Here is a 19,558-nt window from a genome sequence, read left to right on the forward strand (position 1 = left end):
ACAGGGACACCAAGTGTGCCCCCAGTGCAGGACTTCAAAGCACCAGAGAGTGCTCCTGTCCAGCCCCAATACACATCTGCCTGTCTGGGGAGGTGGTTGCACCTCCCTGGGACAGGAAACTTATTGTCCAGGCCTCCCCTGCCGGTGTTGCGGTCAGCAGCAGGAGGCCAGACCCGTATCTGTGGCAGAGGCATCCATTTTGTGATGCCAGAGCTGTAGAAAGTCCTGCTGGGTTAGACCAGTGTGAACATCTCTCCCTCTACAAGGGTGGAATGCTTCCCCCGCCGCCAGAACTGGCGGGGTGTAGTATTCCAAACCGTTTGACACCAAACAGAACATGTTTCCGTGCAGCCATCCCAAAGTTAGCATTTACCGCGAGGTTATAATGCACTTAAGAGTATATGGTTGGGCTGCACCACAAACAGCATCAGAGAAGGTACTCTGAACACTGCAGAGGGATTTTGCTCATGCAGGGGCACCCTCTCACATAAAAACCAAGCGCACTCCCTTCAGGATTGTTAAGGCCTGCCATAGGAGTGAATTGTAGGTTTTATATGTGTGCGCAATGGTAGTTGTTAGAAATGTGATTTCTGGCTGGCTAAGGCGTGTGCCAAAGCCAGGCAGGAACCACCACTCTAGTCAGGGCAAGGAAGTTACATGCCAAAGATAACCCCTGCTCACCCCCTTGGTAGCTTGGCACGAGCAGTCAGGCTTATCCCGGAGGCAATGTGTAAAGCATTTGCATTCTCACCCAGCGACAACATCCCAGGCCCACCACAAAAGAAACTCCACACAAGGTTATATAAAAAAAAGTCTTTGTATTATCATAACACATTAGAATAGTGAGCACATATTATACACTGTGCCAACTGGCACTGGTCAATATTTTCAAGGGATTATGTACACATGACAGGGCCACATGGACCACTGTCAGAACCATCACAAAGCGAACTTAGTAAAAGTACAGCAGATCATAAACACTGGGAATCACTGTTCTTAGCATCCGCCTGTAACATAAACTACATTATGCACAGTATCACATTAGGCACCAAACGCATTGTACGCCAACCTCATCAACATAACCACATTATGCAATTCTCTCAAGTCTACACACATTAAACCCTAACCTCCTAAGTATAACTACATTAGGGAATAACTCTCACTAGCATAAACCATTATATGCGAACCAACCTCATGATCATAACGCACATTTAGAGGTATCAACACAGGTGTGTAAATCATTCTACATACATTACATTTCCCAGCACCCAAGAATCACAGTAGGGCCTGGCGCCCTATAACTCTAACACTCCCCCTGGCCAACTGGCCATCCAAAAAGGGTGGGCTCAAATACCCGATGTCCCAAGAGTCAGGGCCCGCTGCCAGAGCAGCGAAAGTCACGGGTGCGCAATCTGCGTAGGCCTAAACATTGCAACTACCCACTACTTGCTGGGTAGCTAAAAACCATAACATGGGGGCCTAAACAATGCAGCTGGCACTAATTGCTGCGCAGCTGTAAATATCAAGATGTGGGCAGGGGCTCTTACTGGCCCTGGAAATAGATGTGCCCAACGTTGGAGCCACCTAGGCTCTACACCTCATGTCCCCTGGAGCACACTGGCTCCAGACGTAATTGTGCGCAAACTTAGAGAAAGAACTGGCCCCCAAACACTGTGAAGAGGACTGGCGCTTTAGATAACACTGGCCCCACATCGTTGCAGTTGCACACTGGTAACTGGGGAAACTGAGACCATGGCACGGGCCCCTCTGGGCTCCCTTGTGCCCAAAACAAAACTTCCCCCAAGCACTGGAGCGGCTGGCTCCCAAAACAGACGCCCCCGATGGAGTGGCCCTCTGCCATGTGGGGCCACTCAGGCGGTAGGCGCCAGTACTTGTGCCTCGGTCCCCTCTTCCCCCCCCAGCCCTCTTCACTCACCGGCTGGGCCGAAGGCAGGACTCTCCTCCTTGCGGGCAGTCTCGGTCAAGGCTGGTGCATGGGACCTCTCCTCCTCCACACGGGGAGGTCCAGCTCTGGTGCCGGCAGCCTCTTCTCTTTACCCGGGGCTCCCAGCAGCTCCCAGGTGCTCTGCTCTTTGCCCGGGCCCTCTCCTGGGACCGGGACTTCAAATACCGTGGCCGCACTCTGCAGGGCACTCGAAGGCGGGGTAGGCTCCCGCCAAGCTTCGGCCACCATTTGTTTGCACCGGGGCTCCCACCAGCTCACGGGAGCCCCGCTCTTCCTGCAACCTCGCTGCCACACGTTGCGCTGGTTACTTCCATTTCCGTACGGCGGCCCCGCCCACAACCAGGTGGGCCGCGGATGGCGGCAGCGATCTCGGGGGCAATGAGGGGTAGGCTCCCTCCGTACAAAACAAAAAAAGAAATAGCAAGCGGGGTGGGCACCCGCTCAATCTAATCCTGGCAAAGTCGCGGGTGGGCACCCGCGCAATTAAGGCATGAGGAGACGGCCATAAGCGGGGTGGGCACCCGATTACAATCATGGAAATAGGTGGGGTGGGCTCCTGCTCGACAAGGCAAATGTGGGGTAATCCCTACGCTGGGGATTCCCTCTGAGGCGACGTGCAGCCCAGTGCTGCGACGATCCAGCGCTCCTCTTTAGAAAAAAATTAAGTGCTTAGCAGCAAAATGAGATAAGCGATCGCCAGGCACTAGGATCAGGACATGCTCCTCCACGGTCTTGGGGGATCTGAGCAAAAGGTCCCAAAACCAGTATTCCAGGCATCCAGTGGCAGGGCAGGGCCCAGGGAGGCAAGCCTTCCCCTGGGCCCCAGCACGCCCCTGGCAGATTCCAGTCCAAAAACAAGAACATTTTCATGGGGTCACAGCCCCTTCTTTTATACAGCATTTTCCTTTGTTCTGCAACTGTAGGGCAAGGGGAGAACCAGATACAACTGGTTCAGGAGCACTTTGTTTTGCCCAGCTCCCCTCTCTATTTACTGGACAGGCCAGGGACATCAGACGCACCACAGGAGGTGGAGCCAGCATTGTGAAGGGAAGGCCCAGCCCTATTCAGGTCCCAGGTGCAACTCCTCCCTCCCATCTACATGCAGATCTCTCCAATCACCACTGGGCAGACTCACCCTGGCTCCTGGAATTACCCAGCCCTCTCAGCTCCTGTCAATCACAAGCCAGACAGGCAATTCACATCACTCAGCATACAGACATGCCAATTTCTAGAAGTGGTACTTCCCCACCAGTCACCATAAATCTGCACACACCATTGCACAGCATTTATTCCCACGAGTTTGCACATACCAAACTCGCCCCTGCACTCCTCTCACCTCAGGAACTACCATGGACACACATATCCCCCATGCAATCCTATGGGAGGGCAGGCCAGTTTCACTACATGTAACAGAGTGCACGCACTTTACACTGGGACACAATGCTAAAAGTGCCTATAGGCCTAAAACTACTAACACTACATAGGGATAAAGGCCAGGATAAATGCAAAAAGTTTGGGGGTGAACCTGCCAAAAGGGACAGGTCCAACAGTAGTGATATAGGTAGCCTATACCACAGTAAGGGGTGCAAGCACACCCTTACCTAGGCTGCTGTAGCAGACCTGTGGTGCCATTTTGGAGTGCTTCCCAGGGGTGGCATAACACATGCTTCAGCCCCTGGTAGGCCTCTGAGGTACCTATGCCCTAGGTACATAGTATACCATATACTAGGGGCTTATAAGGCACACCGGAATCTACTTGGATATGTACCTAATGTACATGGAAACCATTTTAGAGAGGAAGCAGCTAGGCTGGGGTCCTGATTAGCAGGGCCACAGCCAGACTAAGGTCGAAAAACAGTGAAACACCAGCAAAAAGTGGGGGTACCCATGTGAAGCAGATCCTACTCTCCTACAATGTACACCATCATTCTTTTGAAAATCTTGACACACTTCAAGCACCATGTAGGGGTGGAGTTTGTAGCCAACACCAGCCCTCTTTCCACATGCATAAGTTGAGTATAAGGTAGGGACTGTTCAAAATCTCAAGTTACTTTGAATCATTAGTCTTGGGCGATATTTTAAATATGCTGACAAAATTTGTGTAATGCTCACATTTTGTGTAACTTGAAATTCCCAAAATTACTGGAAATATTCCATTACCCAAGTTAGTTATTCTTGCATGCGAGCCTGGTTTTTGCAGAAGATTTCTTGTCAAAAGACATTTTTTCATTACACCACTCTCTGGTATCCCATGAGGTTTTTTTATCTGAAGTGTGCGCTCATGTAAAAAAAAAAGAGAAATATCACTAAATTGTTATGGTATTTACATGGCTTTTTGGGAACACATTGTGCAATTTCGCTCACCCTTACATAAAGTAGTGACATTAAATAGAGCTGAATTCAGCAGACAAGGGCTACTCCTCTTGGGGAAAGCGCGTTTATATGACATACATATTTGCTCTTCACGTACTAACATTTAAAAACATTTTTGACAGAGGGCTACTGATAGTTTTATAGATCTACTGACATAAACATAACTCATGCTGGCAGTCAAACTCGACACCTGGGGTGACCAAATGAGCATTGGATGATCCAGTCACTGCTTGGTTCCTGCACGTGGGGCAGTGTAAATTCATGTGGGGTACAAGAGTACGCTACTAGATAAAATGTGAATCTGATATTCGGAGACCAAATTAGTGTGCATATACTAAAATGGAAAGCTTGTATTTGAGTAAAATTCTAGCATTTTTATCAAATTAGCTTTGTTATGCGTTTATTTAGTAACAATGAAAAAATAGTTTTTTCAGAAAAAGACAGAGGTTTTTGTGGGAATGTGTTTAAAAAGATAAGTTTCTATTTAATGGCACATTTGAAATGTTTTCAGGAAATGACCAGTTGATTATTGAGAACGTGTACATGTCGATATACATTTTAAAGTTGATTGTTTTAGTGATAGTGTGTCGTTACAGGCATGTATCCTTTTCATGATGCTGCTGATGCAGTTTTTTCAGACCTTATGTTGGAGGCAAATTCATTTTCTGTATTGACAGGGTTATATAACATGGTAATCGCTGTGTATAACTGATACCCAAGCTCCGAGCGTGTAAGATTGCTGATCACTTAACGGATTTGTTTTTTCAACCTTTACCACGTGGGTGAGCCTGTAATATCTGTCTTGCTTTAATGCCAACTTTCCTGCTACAATAGTTTCTCAGTGCGACTTTTCATTTCCCCATCGTTCTCATTCTAATTTGATTTTAAGCCATTTTATGTCTAAATTGTTTTTGTTATCCAAACCATCAATCGAAGATATAGCAAGTCCCCATCCAATTGTTCTTCACCAGAAGTCTACCTTTAACCTAGCAGGGTACAGACACCAACCATTTCTTAATAAGAGAAAATATCTGTAAAATCATATATAGAATTTCTCAGTCACCCAATGGTCATGTGGAGCAATGAAAAACTTACAAAAGGAAACCTATCCTGGAGTGTAGAATATTCCCCTTGAGCAATCATGGAGGGCGCTTAGTTCCCATGCCTCTGGCTACTCAGAATTTCAGTTTACTACTCAAGCCTTACCATGTCTTCAGTTGTCCGGACCCTGGGTGTCTCGAATCATCTAGCTGATTTGTTGAGTCCTGTATTTCACTTTCTGTAGCTTGTAGGTGAGCCTAGGTGGTATCTGCTATATGTTCCACCTTCCAAACGCAACTTGTGAGGTCCTCCCTCTTCTCCATGGACCATACTCCTGTTACAGTAATCGTAGTTTTCTTGTTAAGGTCTGGTTTTAGGGTATAAATGAAGCTCAGCAGCATTTTCTCTCATAAGGCAAGTCATTTGTCCTGGAGATTACCTTCCTTCTTGTGTTCTTTTTTTTATTTTTATGTGCTGGAACAGGTCTCAAATAAATCTTCCTTGTTCTGTATCTGCCCCAACATTGTTTTAATCCAACTCCCAGGCCTGCAAGATTTAACGTCTAACCTGCATTCCTAACAGTGGACCAGGAAATAGATTTTTCAGGAGAGCTGTCACCTCCAGGAACACAGGCAGTTTCTGCCCATTGGTGCCTCCACAGGCAGGAACCAAAGATCTTAGGCTGCTCCCTGCCAAGCCCCCCCACCCCCATCCAAGGCACTGCATTTTCTGTCCTTTGGTAGTCTTTCCCTCAGCCCTGCTTGCCCCAGCGACCTGTAATTATGCTTGTGGTTCCATAAAAGCTGGGGGTATAGTAGAACACTAGACATTTCTCTTCACCGCACCTCTACTTGTTACATGGTGCTCCCCAGGTCACACCCCAAACACGGCTATAAATCTACATCATCCACAGTACACAACAACATACGTGCCCTCAAGATATGTTGCAGAGTGGATAGGTGGGTGTCGCAGATGATGTGATCGCTTGAGCCTCCTCTTCTAATTCAGTTAGATTAGAGTCACTGCTCCATATCAATGATCAACTACCATGATCCTTAGTATGCTAGGCTGCCTGAAACCATGTGAGCAGGATGGAGAAGGCAGTTAACAATGGATAAGAGATGCCATCTATGAGCTTGTCTACCTCCATACCCTCTTACAAAGGAAATTAAATGTTTGTAGGAGTGAACAAATGCCCAAAGGCGTCAAGGTGCTAAAGACTGGTTAGTTCTGATGAAAGAGAAGTCGGCAAGGATAACAGGCTCTGTTTATGGAGTCATCGCAACCTTCCTTTTAGGTCTAAAAGCCAGGTTTGAGACTACCGGGGAGGGAGTTATAGAGCTTGGCTGTGACCACCGAGAAGGCTCTGCCTCTCCATCCGGAACTTGGAATTCACTAACAAATTTGGATTTGCAAAGTGGAGTTGCCTGGAAGGAACATAACATTGGAACATTGTTCTGGTTCCTCCAGGCCCTGAGTTATGTAGGGCTTTCTGTACAATACACAGGGCTTTAAACCTAATGCGCTTTTTCACAGGGAGCCAATGAAGCTTGCTTAATCCTGCAGAGACTGAGTGGTATTTAGGAATATCAATCAATCAGTCTGGCCTCTGCATTCTGTACCATCTGCAGCTTAGTTGATGTCAAGCTAGAACGCATTACAGTAATCAAGCCTGGATGAGATGTAAGCCAGAGCTACTTGTTTGTGCACCAGTAGTGGGATAAAAGGATACACTTTTCCGAAGCAACCTTGGGACGCAGAAGCAGGTCCACACTGTGCGGTTGCCTGAAGGTTGAACAATAGATTATTGTCCACAATCACTCCCAATGTTTTGCTGGCAGAGTACCTAACATTTCTGGCCACCTTGTTCCATATGGATGGGCTAGCTGCAAAAATCAAGACATCTGTCTTGTTTCCATTTAGTCTTAGTTTTTACCCACCCAATTAGTTGCTGCCTTCATACAGTTTTTAAAGTTGGCAGAGAAGGCCTCCATTTCTTTAGTGATTGTTACACTTATTTGAGTGTTGTAGGCTTACGATGTAGCCTCTAGCCCAAAAGATTGTATCAGTTTGACTGGTGGGGAGACTTATAGGTTGAATAAGATTGGGCTCAGGGAGAATCCCTGAGGAACCCCACATGGTAAGGTGATAGATTCTGACTTGAATTGTTTGACAATCACAGTCTGAGTACTGCCCTTAAGGAAGGATGCCAGCAGTTTTAATGCTGAGCCTTTTAACCCCAATTCCTGTAGTAGACAGGTAAGCAGGGTAGGAGAGATGGTATCAAGGCCTGCAGACTGATCCAAAAGGATCAGTGCTGCAGCCTGCCCTGCATTGACCATCAACTGGGAAATGGGCAAATGTCTTGCTTTTTTTCAGAGCACCTGGGCAAGACTTCAAAATACCAGGACACAATGTAAACAAAAAATCAAAATAGGACTCTCTAAACTTTAGTATACCAAAATACTATGTGAACAAAGCTCAACATATTTGCCAAATAAAGGGGAATATTTGCTACAGCAAGTTCCCATAAATCAAATGGCAATAATACACATGTAAAATAAATGGATGTAGTGAATCTATATACACAAGAATAAATGTATAGAAAGAGAACTGTGGGTACACAACGATAAGCCCCTCCTGTCCCTCCTTCCCACCAGGGCTGGAACTTTGTTACCTTCCCTCCTATCCCCCTATCCTTCCTATCCCCCAATCCGCCACTCCCTCCCTTCCACCCCTCCCTCCCTCCCACCAGGGCTGGATCATAGTGTTAGCTTCCCTCCTATTTGCCCATTCCTCCTATCCCTCTATCCCTCCCATCCCCCTATCCCTCACTCCCTCCCTCCCTTCCATCCCTCCCTCCCTCCCACCAGGGCTGCACCAGAGTATTACCTACCCCCTCCATCCCCCCTATCCCCCCTATCCCCCTCCACCCCCCCATCCCCCTCCATCCCCCCCTATCCCCCATCCCTCCCTCCAGGGCTGGAACGGAGTGTTACCTTCACCCATCCCTACTTTCCACCATATCCCTCTATCTCTCCCTCCCACTAGGGCTGGAACAGTGTTGCCTTCCTCCTATGCCCCTATCCCTCTTATACATCCTATCCCTCCTATCCCTCCTTTCCCTCCTATCCCTCTATCCCTCCCTTCCACCCCTCCCTCCCACCAGGGCTGGAACAGAGTATTACCTTCCCCCTATCCCCCCTATCCGCCCATCCCCCCTATCCCTCCCTATCCCCCATCCCTCCCTCAAGGGCTGGAACAGAGTGTTACCTTCACCCATCCCTACTTTCCACCATATCCCTCTATCTCTCCCTCCCACTAGGGCAGGAACAGTGTTGCCTTCCTCCTATGCCCCTATCCCTCTTATACATCCTATCCCTCCTATCCCTCCTTTCCCTCCTATCCCTCTATCCCTCCCTTCCACCCCTCCCTCCCACCAGGGCTGGAACAGAGTTACCTTCCCCCTATCCCCCCCTATCCCCCCATCCCCCCTATCCCTCCCTACCCCCATCCCTCCCTCAAGGGCTGGAACAGAGTGTTACCTTCACCCATCCCTACTTTCCACCATATCCCTCTATCTCTCCCTCCCACCTGGGCTGGAACAGTGTTGCCTCCCTCCTATCCCTCCCATACCTCCTTTCCCTCCTATACCTCTATCCCTACCTTCCACCCCTCCCTCCCACCAGGGCTGGAATAGAGTGTTTTCTTCCCTCCTATCCCTGCCATCCCCCTATCCCTTCTATCCCTTCTACCCCCTATCCCACCCTTCCACCCACCAGGGTAATGATTTGATTGCCCTTGGTTTAGCATTATATGGTTTCACTAATATCAACCATGTTCTCCATGAGAGTTTCTAATGAGATGCTTTGCCTCTGAAAGCGCTACTTGCTATCCAACTCTGCGTGGTAAGAGGGTAAGTATGAAAGAAATGAATGGGTGTGATTTGGAGACGTGTGAATAGTAGTACTTAATCATTGTTTTTTCTTCATATGGTAGAAACACTTTCATGGTGTCTGTGATGAAGGTGAAGAAGATAAACAATCACGTCATGCTGACAAGACTGTTAGATGTTACCAAAGAAACATCATTCAGGTAAGTCGGTGACTAGAAGGTATACCAATTCTGTGGGCCTCCTGGGAAGCATCTTGGTATATGCTCTAGAAATCCGGATTTAGTTCTTACTCTTTCAACTAGAGGAGCACAGGGTCAGGTTATAGACATACTCTTTTTTCCCTCCTAAGTGGACCAGGAACTTCAACAACCGTCAACTACACATGTTTAGCCTAGGGACAGTTTGTAGGTTTATAGCAGCTTGCCTTGAGCTAATGCCCTCACTGAGGTGTTTTTGCTCCCAGCAGAGCCACCGCACCACTTTGTACAGTTTGTTCAAGGCAACCTGCCTCTCGTTTTGTATCTCCTCGCTATAACATGAATGTTTAGTACAGGGACAGGTTGTAGGCACACTCTTTTTTCCCTCTAGGTGGACAGGGTCTTCAACAACCGTCAACTACACATGTTTAGCCTAGGGACATCTTGTAGGTTTATGGCAGCTTGCCTTGAGCTAATGCCCTCACTGAGCTGTTTTTGGTGGCAGGAGACCCACAGTACCACTTTGTACAGTTGGTTAAATGCAACCTCACTCTCCAATTGTTTGTTTTGGCTGTAATAACCATGTTTATTAAAGGGTCAGACTGTAGGCACACACTCTTTTCCCCTTCTAGGTGGACCACGAACTTCGACAAGCATCAACAACACATGTTTAGAGGAGGGGAAGTTTGTAGGTACATGCTTTGCAGCTTGCCTTGTGCTAATGCCCTCACTGAGGTGCATTTGCTGCCAGCAGAACTTCGGCACCACTTTGTACAGTTGTTCAAGGCAAACTCACTCCTGTTTTGTCTCTCCTGGCTCTGCCAAGAATGTTATTTTTTTAACATCTTTATTGGCATTTTACAACATATATTCCAATCATATATTCATAGCACTAAACATGGATGTTTAGATAAATTATGCTGATGCTCATATCCAAATATGCAGGAGTTGTGATTGCAGGCGCTTCTGAATAGAAGCTCATTCAGGACACAGTATTAGATTTGGTAGGTTACTCCAGAGATTAGTTAGTGATTAGTCAAGTCCTTCATTATTATTGCATTAGAATAGTAAATGTGCATTTTATGTTCCTTATATTGATGTGCCTAAACTACTATGGCTAGCAATCAGCAGCTCATCATTTCATCCTCAACCCTGAGAGACGGTCCAGAGACACAGCCAACAAGCGTGAGCAACTGTTAGACGGCGACCTCAGAGGAGCCCGGAAGGGGGTCCTGACTACCCTGAGTCCCACCCGTGTAGTATCGTAGCCGGGCGTTGGCGGGAGATTCCCCAGGGGGAGGAATCTCGCAACTAGGATCGTACTTCTGGCACCACACGACACAGAGTGACCACACTGGATATTCTCAGAAAACAAGCTTTATCAGATAGGTATCACTGCAAATATGTACAAAGTGAGCACGGGCTCAAGAGTCTCGGAAAGGTAGGGGGTAGCGGGACAGTCTCAGGTAACGGTTCAAGCAGGGACGTATCCGGCGCACAGCTCACAATCCTCGAGCTGGGGGATACGTGGTCGGAGTCGGGGTCCGGCGGGACCGTGAGTCTGGGGGGGGGAGCCGCGAGTCACTCAGCGGGCTCAGGTACAGGTTCGGAGGTCTTACGATCTTCAAGGAGCCGCGAGTCACTCAGCGGGCTTTGGCACAAGTTCGGAAGTCTTATGATCTTCAAGGAGCCGCGAGTCACTCAGCAGGCTTCGGCACAAGTTCGGAGGTGTTACGATCTTCAAGGGGGCCGCGAGTCACTCAGCAGGGCCAGGCACAAGTTCGGAGGTGTTACGATCTTCCAGGGGGCCGCGAGTCACTCAGCAGGGCCAGGCACAAGTTCGGAGGTCTTACGATCTTCAGGAAGCCGCGAGTCACTCAGCAGGCTTAGGTGGGTTCAGTTCCAGGAGCCACGCACACGTCGCAGGCTCTCGTTGTTCCAGCGTCTAATCTCCCGGACAGTCTCAGAGCACCCCTTGTTATAGGTCGACCCCTCTTTGATGTCCGGAGTCTGTGCAGGCAGGGGTCTCGTCACCTGGGGGCCGCTGGTCGGGGTTTCCTGCTATTGTCTTTTGATCCTTTCAGGGCCGGGTCGGGAGGAGTCCCAGACACCCAGCAGGTATGGAGCCAGCCCGCAGGGAGGCCGGAGGGCCGATCGAAACCCATCGTCCCAGGGGAGTTCAGAGGTGCGATAGAAACTGCTCCTCCCTCTCTCATCCCCTGGAAGCGTGATGCCCTCCCGCCGGAGTGGCGCCTCGAGGCCCGGGTCGCGCTGGGGTCGGGCGGCTATCTTGTTGCATGGAGTGGGCACGCGGGCCCGGGGTGGCCGAAAGGAGAGAGGCCATGGACGGGGATGTCCGGGGTTGGTGCGGGTGTCCTGGTGGGAAGGGTCGGCTGGGCCGGGTGCTGGGGCTGCAGGCACCAGGTTTCGGGGGTGCGGGGGCACGGAGGGCCATTCTACGAGGCCGGGTCCAACATGCGTCCCCCCCAGCTGAAAGCCGGAGAGAACTGCCCATCACCTTGGGGGGTTCTCTTCGCTGAAGCGGAAGAACCTGGAGAGGCCGTCAGCGTTGGCGTGGTCCGTGCCAGGGCGGTGTTCTACGGTGAAGTCCATTCCCTGGAGGGAGATTGACCACCGCAGTAGCTTGGGGTTTTCTCCTCGCATCTGCATGAGCCATTGCAGGGGTCGATGGTCAGTTTGCACTCTGAAATGAGTGCCGAACAGGTAGGGTCGTAGTTTTTTGAGTGCCCAGACCACGGCAAAGGCCTCGCGCTCTATGGTGCTCCACCTCTGCTCTCGGGGTAGCAGCCGCCGACTGAGGAAGGCGACGGGCTGGTCTAGGCCTTGATCATTCACTTGGGACAGGACGGCCCCAATGCCATGCTCGGAGGCATCGGTCTGGACTATGAACTCCTTGGCGTAGTCGGGAGCCTGGAGGACGGGGGCAGTGCACATGGCCTTTTTTAGAGCATCGAAAGCTTCCTGGCAGGCAGCCGTCCACTGCACCTTCTTTGGCTGTTTTTTAGACGTAAGTTCAGTGAGAGGGCCGACAAGGCTGCCATACCCTCGAATGAATCGGCGGTAGTAGCCCGTGAGTCCCAGAAAGGCTCGGACCTCCGTTTGGGTGATGGGTGGTTCCCATGCCAGGATGGCGTCGATCTTTGGCTGTAGAGGGGCGACCTGGCCACTCCCGACTTGGTGCCCCAGGTAGACTACGGATCCTTGCCCGATCTGGCACTTGCTGGCTTTTACTGTGAGGCCTGCCTGGCGCAGGGCGGTTAGCACTCTCCGGAGGTGCTGGAGGTGCTCACTCCACTCTGAACTGAAGACAGCGATGTCGTCCAGATAGGCCGCGCTGAACTGTTCTAGCCCGGCCAGGACCCTATTCACCAGTCTCTGGAAAGTGGCCGGGGCATTTTTCATCCCGAAGGGCATCACGCGGAAGCGGTAATGCCCGTCAGGGGTGGAGAAAGCAGACCGCTCCTTGGCCCCTTCGGTGAGCGCAATCTGCCAGTATCCGCAGGTGAGGTCGAAAGTGCTGAGGAACCGGGCGGCCCCTAGTCGGTCAATGAGTTCGTCGGCTCGTGGAATGGGGTGGGCATCGGCTCTGGTAATGTCATTGAGCCCCCGGTAATCCACGCAGAACCGGAGCTCGGGGGCGACACCGGGGGCCGCTGCCTTCGGGACCAGGACCACGGGGCTGGCCCAGGGACTGTCAGGGGGCTCGATCACCCCCAGGGTCAACATCTTCGCGACTTCAGCTTGAATGCAGGACCGGACCCGGTCAGGGACCCGGTAGGCTCGGTGTCTCACCGGCGGGCTGTCCCCGGTGTCCACATCGTGAACACACCAGTTGGTGACCCGGGGGGTCAGGGAGAAGAGGTCGGAAAATTGTCTTAGGAGCTGGCGGCAGTCCGCTTGTTGCTGGGCAGTGAGGGCTGGGGAGAGGTTCACTCCCTCCGCGGGGCCATCCTGCTCCTTGACACACAGGAGGTCCGGGAGGGGATCCGACTCATCTTCGGCCCCGGCATCGGTGGCCAGCAGGAGGCTCAGTTCTGTCCGCACGAAGTGAGGCTTGAGGCGGTTCACGTGCAGGACCCGGAGGGGATCCCGAGGCGACTGGACGTCCACCAAGTAGGTGACTTGACTCTTCCTCTCAACCACTTTGTAGGGCCCAGTCCATCGGTCCTGGAGGGCGCCAGGCTTCACGGGGGCCATGACCCACACCTGCTGGCCCGGCTGGAACTCGACCAGAGTAGCATTCTGGTCGTACCAGCGCTTCATTTCTTCTTGACTCGCCTCCAGGTTGGCCTCGGCCAGTTCTCGGAACCTCCTGGTCTGGTTCCGGAGGGCCAGGACATAGTGGAACACATCTCGGGGAGTGGTCTGGGGTGCTGCCTCCCACCCTTCCTTAACCAGACTGAGGGGACCTCGGACGGGGTGTCCATAGAGCAATTCAAACGGGCTGAACCCTAAGGACTTCTGGGGGACCTCCCGGTAAGCGAACAGGAGGCATGGGAGCAGGACGTCCCACTTACGCCGGAGGGGCTCTTCTAGGCCAGCGATCATCCCTTTCAAAGTCCTATTAAACCTTTCTACTAGGCCGTTCCCTTGGGGATGGTACGGGGTGGTGAACTTATAGGACACCCCACATTGTTGCCACAGGGACGTCATGTACCGGGATATGAAATTAGTGCCGCGATCGCTCACGACTTCGCGGGGGAAACCCACCCTGGAAAAGATCCCCATCAGGGCCCGGCCCACCACGGGGGCCGTAATGGTGCGTAGGGGAATGGCCTCCGGATAGCGGGTGGCGTGGTCTACTAGGACCAAGATGAAACGGTGACCTTGGGAGGTGGGGGGGTCCAGTGGCCCCACGATGTCGATTCCGACTCGTTCGAAGGGGGTACTGACGACCGGGAAGGGTTGGAGGGGAGCCTTGCGCTTCCCCCCACTCTTCCCACTGGCCTGGCACGTGGGGCAGGACTTGCAGTGTGCCTCTACCGCTGCTTTCATCTTAGGCTAATAAAAATGGGTCACGAGACGGCTGTAAGTCTTGTACTGACCCAGGTGGCCGGCGAGGGGGACGTCGTGGGCTAAGCCCAGGAGGAAATCTCGGAAGCGGAGGGGTACCACCAGGACCCGTCCGGATCCCAGCTCCACCGACTTCTGCTCACTATACAGGATGTTATTCTCCCAATAGATTCGGTGCGTTCCGGTCTGGTCACCTGCGGCTTGGCCCTCGGCCTGGCGCCGCAGCCCGACCAGGGAAGGACAAGTGGCTTGCTCCCGGCAAAATTCTTCCCGGGTGGGCCCGCCCTCGTGGCGCCACTGGGCCAACTCGGGTAGATCCCCCAACTCGGGGACCGGGGCGGGGTCGGATGGTGCGGGTTCGTCGCTGGCGACGGACCCTTCTGATGGGGGAACGGGAGGACCCTCGGCGGGGACGGTACTGGTTTCTTCGGCCGGGGTGCTCTCGACTTCTCTCGGGGGAGTGAGTCGGGCTGTCATAGATCGGGTGGTGATACACACCCACTCGGGGAGTCCCATCATTCCTAGGTGGGCCTTGCGCTCTACATGCTTCCAGGGAGAACTCTCCAGGTCGTTCCCTAGGAGGCAGTCAACCGGCTGGGAGGTTCTTACGGCCACCTTGAGTTTACCTATCACCCCTCCCCACTCAAATGGCACCAGGGCTACCTGACACATACTTTCCCTATTGTCTGCGGATATCACGGGGCAAAAGACATTGGGGAGGATCTGTTCCTCGGGGACTAGGTGCCTGAGGACACCGGTGATACTGGCCCCGGTGTCCCGCAGGGCCTCTACCTGGTGGCCATTGATTTTGACGAGCTGCCCATATTTCTGTGTGTTGGAGGGTAGGAGGCTACCAGGAACCATTTCCCTATCTCCCAGGGATACTAGGGCCATCGCTGCGGGTTCCCACTCCTCGGCTTCCTCAACCTCCTCCCCCAGGGCTACGTTGGATACCTGTCTCGCAGGGGGGACTTGGGTGGCCATGGGACACTCGGGGTCATTGGCGTAGTGCCCGGGTTTCTGGCAACGGAAGCAGGTGACGGTCACCCGGTGTCCCCGTCTCCCAGGGGGCCCGGTCACTGGTGGGGGGGGCGCCGGGAAAGGTGGAGGTGGTGTCTTCGGGGGGCTAGGCTGGGACTCTCTCGGCCCTCCCTGGTTCCCTCCTCCTCTCTGGCGGGGTGGTCCCTGACTGGTTCGGGGGTACTCTCCTACCATGCCCCGGGAGACCCGGGTGTTGGTCCAGCGGTCGGCCTCCACAGCCAGCTTCCGGGGATCTGTGAGCTTGCTATCCAGCAGATGTTGACGTAGCTCTATGAAGCAGTTCGCAGCCAGGTGTTCCCATAACATGAGATCAGTGAGTTCGGCAAGGGTGGTGACTTTGCTGCCCTTGACCCACCCATCGAAGGCCCGACTAAAAAAGTTTACATACTCCACCCAAGTGGTGCCCGGGATCTTCCTGCAGTCCCGGAACCGTTGGCGGTACATTTCTGGGGTGAGGCCGTATCTTGTGAGGAGAGCCTCTTTCATGTGGCTGTAGGAGGTCTGCAGGGAGAGGGGAAGGTCGAGCAGGGTGTCTCTTCCTTCGCTCAGAAACCGCCCCCACAACCCCGCCCCCCAGTCCTTCTGTGGGATCCGATGGGAGGTCATGGCGACCTCGTAGGCCCGAAACCATTGCTGAATGTCATCGTTTTTATAATATTCCTTGACCACATCCTTGGGGATGTGGACCTTCTGTTCCGCTGGGGGGGTCGTCTCTCGGTTTCCCGAGGGCCTCCCGTCCTCGTTTCGGGCCTTGAGCTCGAGTTCCTTTAAGCTGCGTTCGTGCTCTAGTTGGAGCTTCCTTCCTTCGTGCTCCCGTTGGAGCTTCTTTTCTTCCAGTTCGCCTTGTACGCGCATTTGCTCTACCGCTAGCTTTTTCTCCGCTAACTTCAATTCGCCCTCGATTTTGAGTTTGGCTAACTCGAGTTCATGACTGCGGCTTCTCTCTCTCTCCGCGAGTTCTTCCGGGGATAGGCCCCCGTCTGGTACGATGCCTTGCACCTGATTGCCGCTGCTTTCCCTTGGGGGGGGGTTCGGCTTCATCGGGGCGCTCCCCCGTGCCTTCCGGGCGGGAGGCCCCGGTCTCCACCCAAGTTTTCAGTGCTTTCTGCAAGTCTTCCTTAGTGTTGAGGCCAGTGGTAGCGATTTTAAGTTCTTTGCAAAATTGCTTTAGCTCTTTGTGTGTGTATTCTTCTAGCTGCTCCACCTGGAACACTCTGTTGGCGTTGGTTTCTGTGGAGCTCATGGCGCTTCCTTCTGCCATCCTTGTTGGTCGTGCGTCCGTTGTTCACTGTACGATCTCTAGGTGATGGGCCCGAATCCCGTCGCTTGCCACCAATGTTAGACGGCGACCTCAGAGGAGCCCGGAAGGGGGTCCTGACTACCCTGAGTCCCACCCGTGTAGTATCGTAGCCGGGCGTTGGCGGGAGATTCCCCAGGGGGAGGAATCTCGCAACTAGGATGGTACTTCTGGCACCACACGACACAGAGTGACCACACTGGATATTCTCAGAAATCAAGCTTTATCAGATAGGTATCACTGCAAATATGTACAAAGTGAGCACGGGCTCAAGAGTCTCGGAAAGGTAGGGGGTAGCGGGACAGTCTCAGGTAACGGTTCAAGCAGGGACGTATCCGGCGCACAGCTCACAATCCTCGAGCTGGGGGATACGTGGTCGGAGTCGGGGTCCGGCGGGACCGTGAGAGTCTGGGGGGGGGAGCCGCGAGTCACTCAGCGGGCTCAGGTACAGGTTCGGAGGTCTTACGATCTTCAAGGAGCCGCGAGTCACTCAGCGGGCTTTGGCACAAGTTCGGAGGTCTTACAATCTTCAAGGAGCCGCGAGTCACTCAGCAGGCTTCGGCACAAGTTCGGAGGTGTTACGATCTTCAAGGGGGCCGCGAGTCACTCAGCAGGGCCAGGCACAAGTTCGGAGGTGTTACGATCTTCCAGGGGGCCGCGAGTCACTCAGCAGGGCCAGGCACAAGTTCGGAGGTCTTACGATCTTCAGGAAGCCGCGAGTCACTCAGCAGGCTTTGGTGGGTTCAGTTCCAGGAGCCACGCACACGTCGCAGGCTCTCGTTGTTCCAGCGTCGAATCTCCCGGACAGTCTCAGAGCACCCCTTGTTATAGGTCGACCCCTCTTTGATGTCCGGAGTCTGTGCAGGCAGGGGTCTCGTCACCTGGGGGCCGCTGGTCGGGGTTTCCTGCTATTGTCTTTTGATCCTTTCAGGGCCGGGTCGGGAGGAGTCCCAGACACCCAGCAGGTATGGAGCCAGCCCGCAGGGAGGCCGGAGGGCCGATCGAAACCCATCGTCCCAGGGGAGTTCAGAGGTGCGATAGAAACTGCTCCTCCCTCTCTCATCCCCTGGAAGCGTGATGCCCTCCCGCCGGAGTGGCGCCTCGAGGCCCGGGTCGCGCTGGGGTCGGGCGGCCATCTTGTTGCATGGAGTGGGCACGCGGGCCCGGGGTGGCCGAAAGGAGAGAGGCCATGGACGGGGATGTCCGGGGTTGGTGCGGGTGTCCTGGTGGGAAGGGTCGGCTGGGCCGGGTGCTGGGGCTGCAGGCACCAGGTTTCGGGGGTGCGGGGGCACGGAGGGCCATTCTACGAGGCCGGGTCCAACAGCAACACAATCCAGTCTCTTGTTTTTTCTTGTCTCACTCCCATTCCCCTTCCCCGAGGGAACTGTCAGGATGGCAAGTGTACACCTTCCTTGCCGTTCTGGTCGTATTCAGAGAAAGTTTGGAACAGTCTGCACCAAGGAAGGAACAAACTGGAGTGCAGGTGGGTGCTTACTGTAATACCTACCCCCTATCCCTCCCTCCAGGCCTGGAACAGATTGTTACCTTCACCTCTATCCCTCTTATCCCCCTACCCCTCCCTCCCAACAGGGCTGGAACAGAGTGTTACCTTACCCTCTATCCCCCCTATCCCTTCCTCCCTCCCACCAGGACTGGAATAGAGTGTTACCTTGCCCTCTATCCCCCCTATCCCTCCTATCCCCTACCCCTTCCTCCCTCCCACCAGGACTGGAACAGAGTGTTACCTTGCCCTCTATCCCCCCTATCCCTCCTATCCCCTACCCCCTATCCCTTCCTCCCTCCCACCCGGACTGGAACAGAGTGTTACCTTGCCCTCTATCCCCCCTATCCCTTCCTCCCTCCCACCCGGACTGGAACAGAGTGTTACCTTGCCCTCTATCCCCCCTATCCCCCCTATCCCTCCTATCCCCTACCCCCTATCCCTTCCTCCCTCCCACCCAGACTGGAACAGAGTGTTACCTTGCCCTCTATCCCCCCTATCCCTCCTATCCCCTACCCCCTATCCCTTCCTCCCTCCCACCCGGACTGGAACAGAGTGTTACCTTGCCCTCTATCCCCCCTATCCCTCCTATCCCCTACCCCCTATCCCTCCCTTCCTCCCTCCCACCCGGACTGGAACAGAGTGTTACCTTGCCCTCTATCCCCCCTATCCCTCCTATCCCCTACCCCCTATCCCTTCCTCCCTCCCACCCGGACTGGAACAGAGTGTTACCTTGCCCTCTATCCCCCCTATCCCTCCTATCCCCTACCCCCTATCCCTTCCTCCCTCTTACCCGGACTGGAATAGAGTGTTACCTTGCCCTCTATCCCCCCTATCCCTCCTATCCCCTACCCCCTATCCCTTCCTCCCTCCCACCCGGACTGGAACAGAGTGTTACCTTGCCCTCTATCCCCCCTATCCCTCCTATCCCCTACCCCCTATCCCTTCCTCCCTCCCACCCGGACTGGAACAGAGTGTTACCTTGCCCTCTATCCCCCCTATCCCTTCCTCCCTCCCACCCGGACTGGAACAGAGTGTTACCTTGCCCTCTATCCCCCCTATCCCTTCCTCCCTCCCACCAGGACTGGAAAAGAGTGTTACCTTGCCCTCTATCCCCCCTATCCCTCCTATCCCCTATCCCCTATCCCTTCCTCCCTCCCACCCGGACTGGAACAGAGTGTTACCTTGCCCTCTATCCCCCCTATCCCTCCTA

The 19,558-nt window shown here is 53.3% G+C and overlaps 1 long non-coding RNA gene across 1 annotated transcript in view; it reads left to right on the plus strand.

The window, feature by feature from the left end:
- Positions 1 to 19,558, plus strand: part of LOC146771120 (uncharacterized) — a 92,970-nt gene that overhangs the window by 27,451 nt on the left and 45,961 nt on the right. Inside the window, exon 2 of the long non-coding RNA XR_014975221.1 lies at positions 9,380 to 9,475. This is a non-coding gene — a long non-coding RNA (uncharacterized LOC146771120). The remainder of the gene's footprint in view (positions 1 to 9,379; positions 9,476 to 19,558) is intronic.

The sequence above is a fragment of the Triturus cristatus genome, unplaced genomic scaffold, assembly GCF_964204655.1.
Source record: "Triturus cristatus unplaced genomic scaffold, aTriCri1.1 SCAFFOLD_517, whole genome shotgun sequence".
NCBI lineage: Eukaryota > Metazoa > Chordata > Amphibia > Caudata > Salamandridae > Triturus > Triturus cristatus.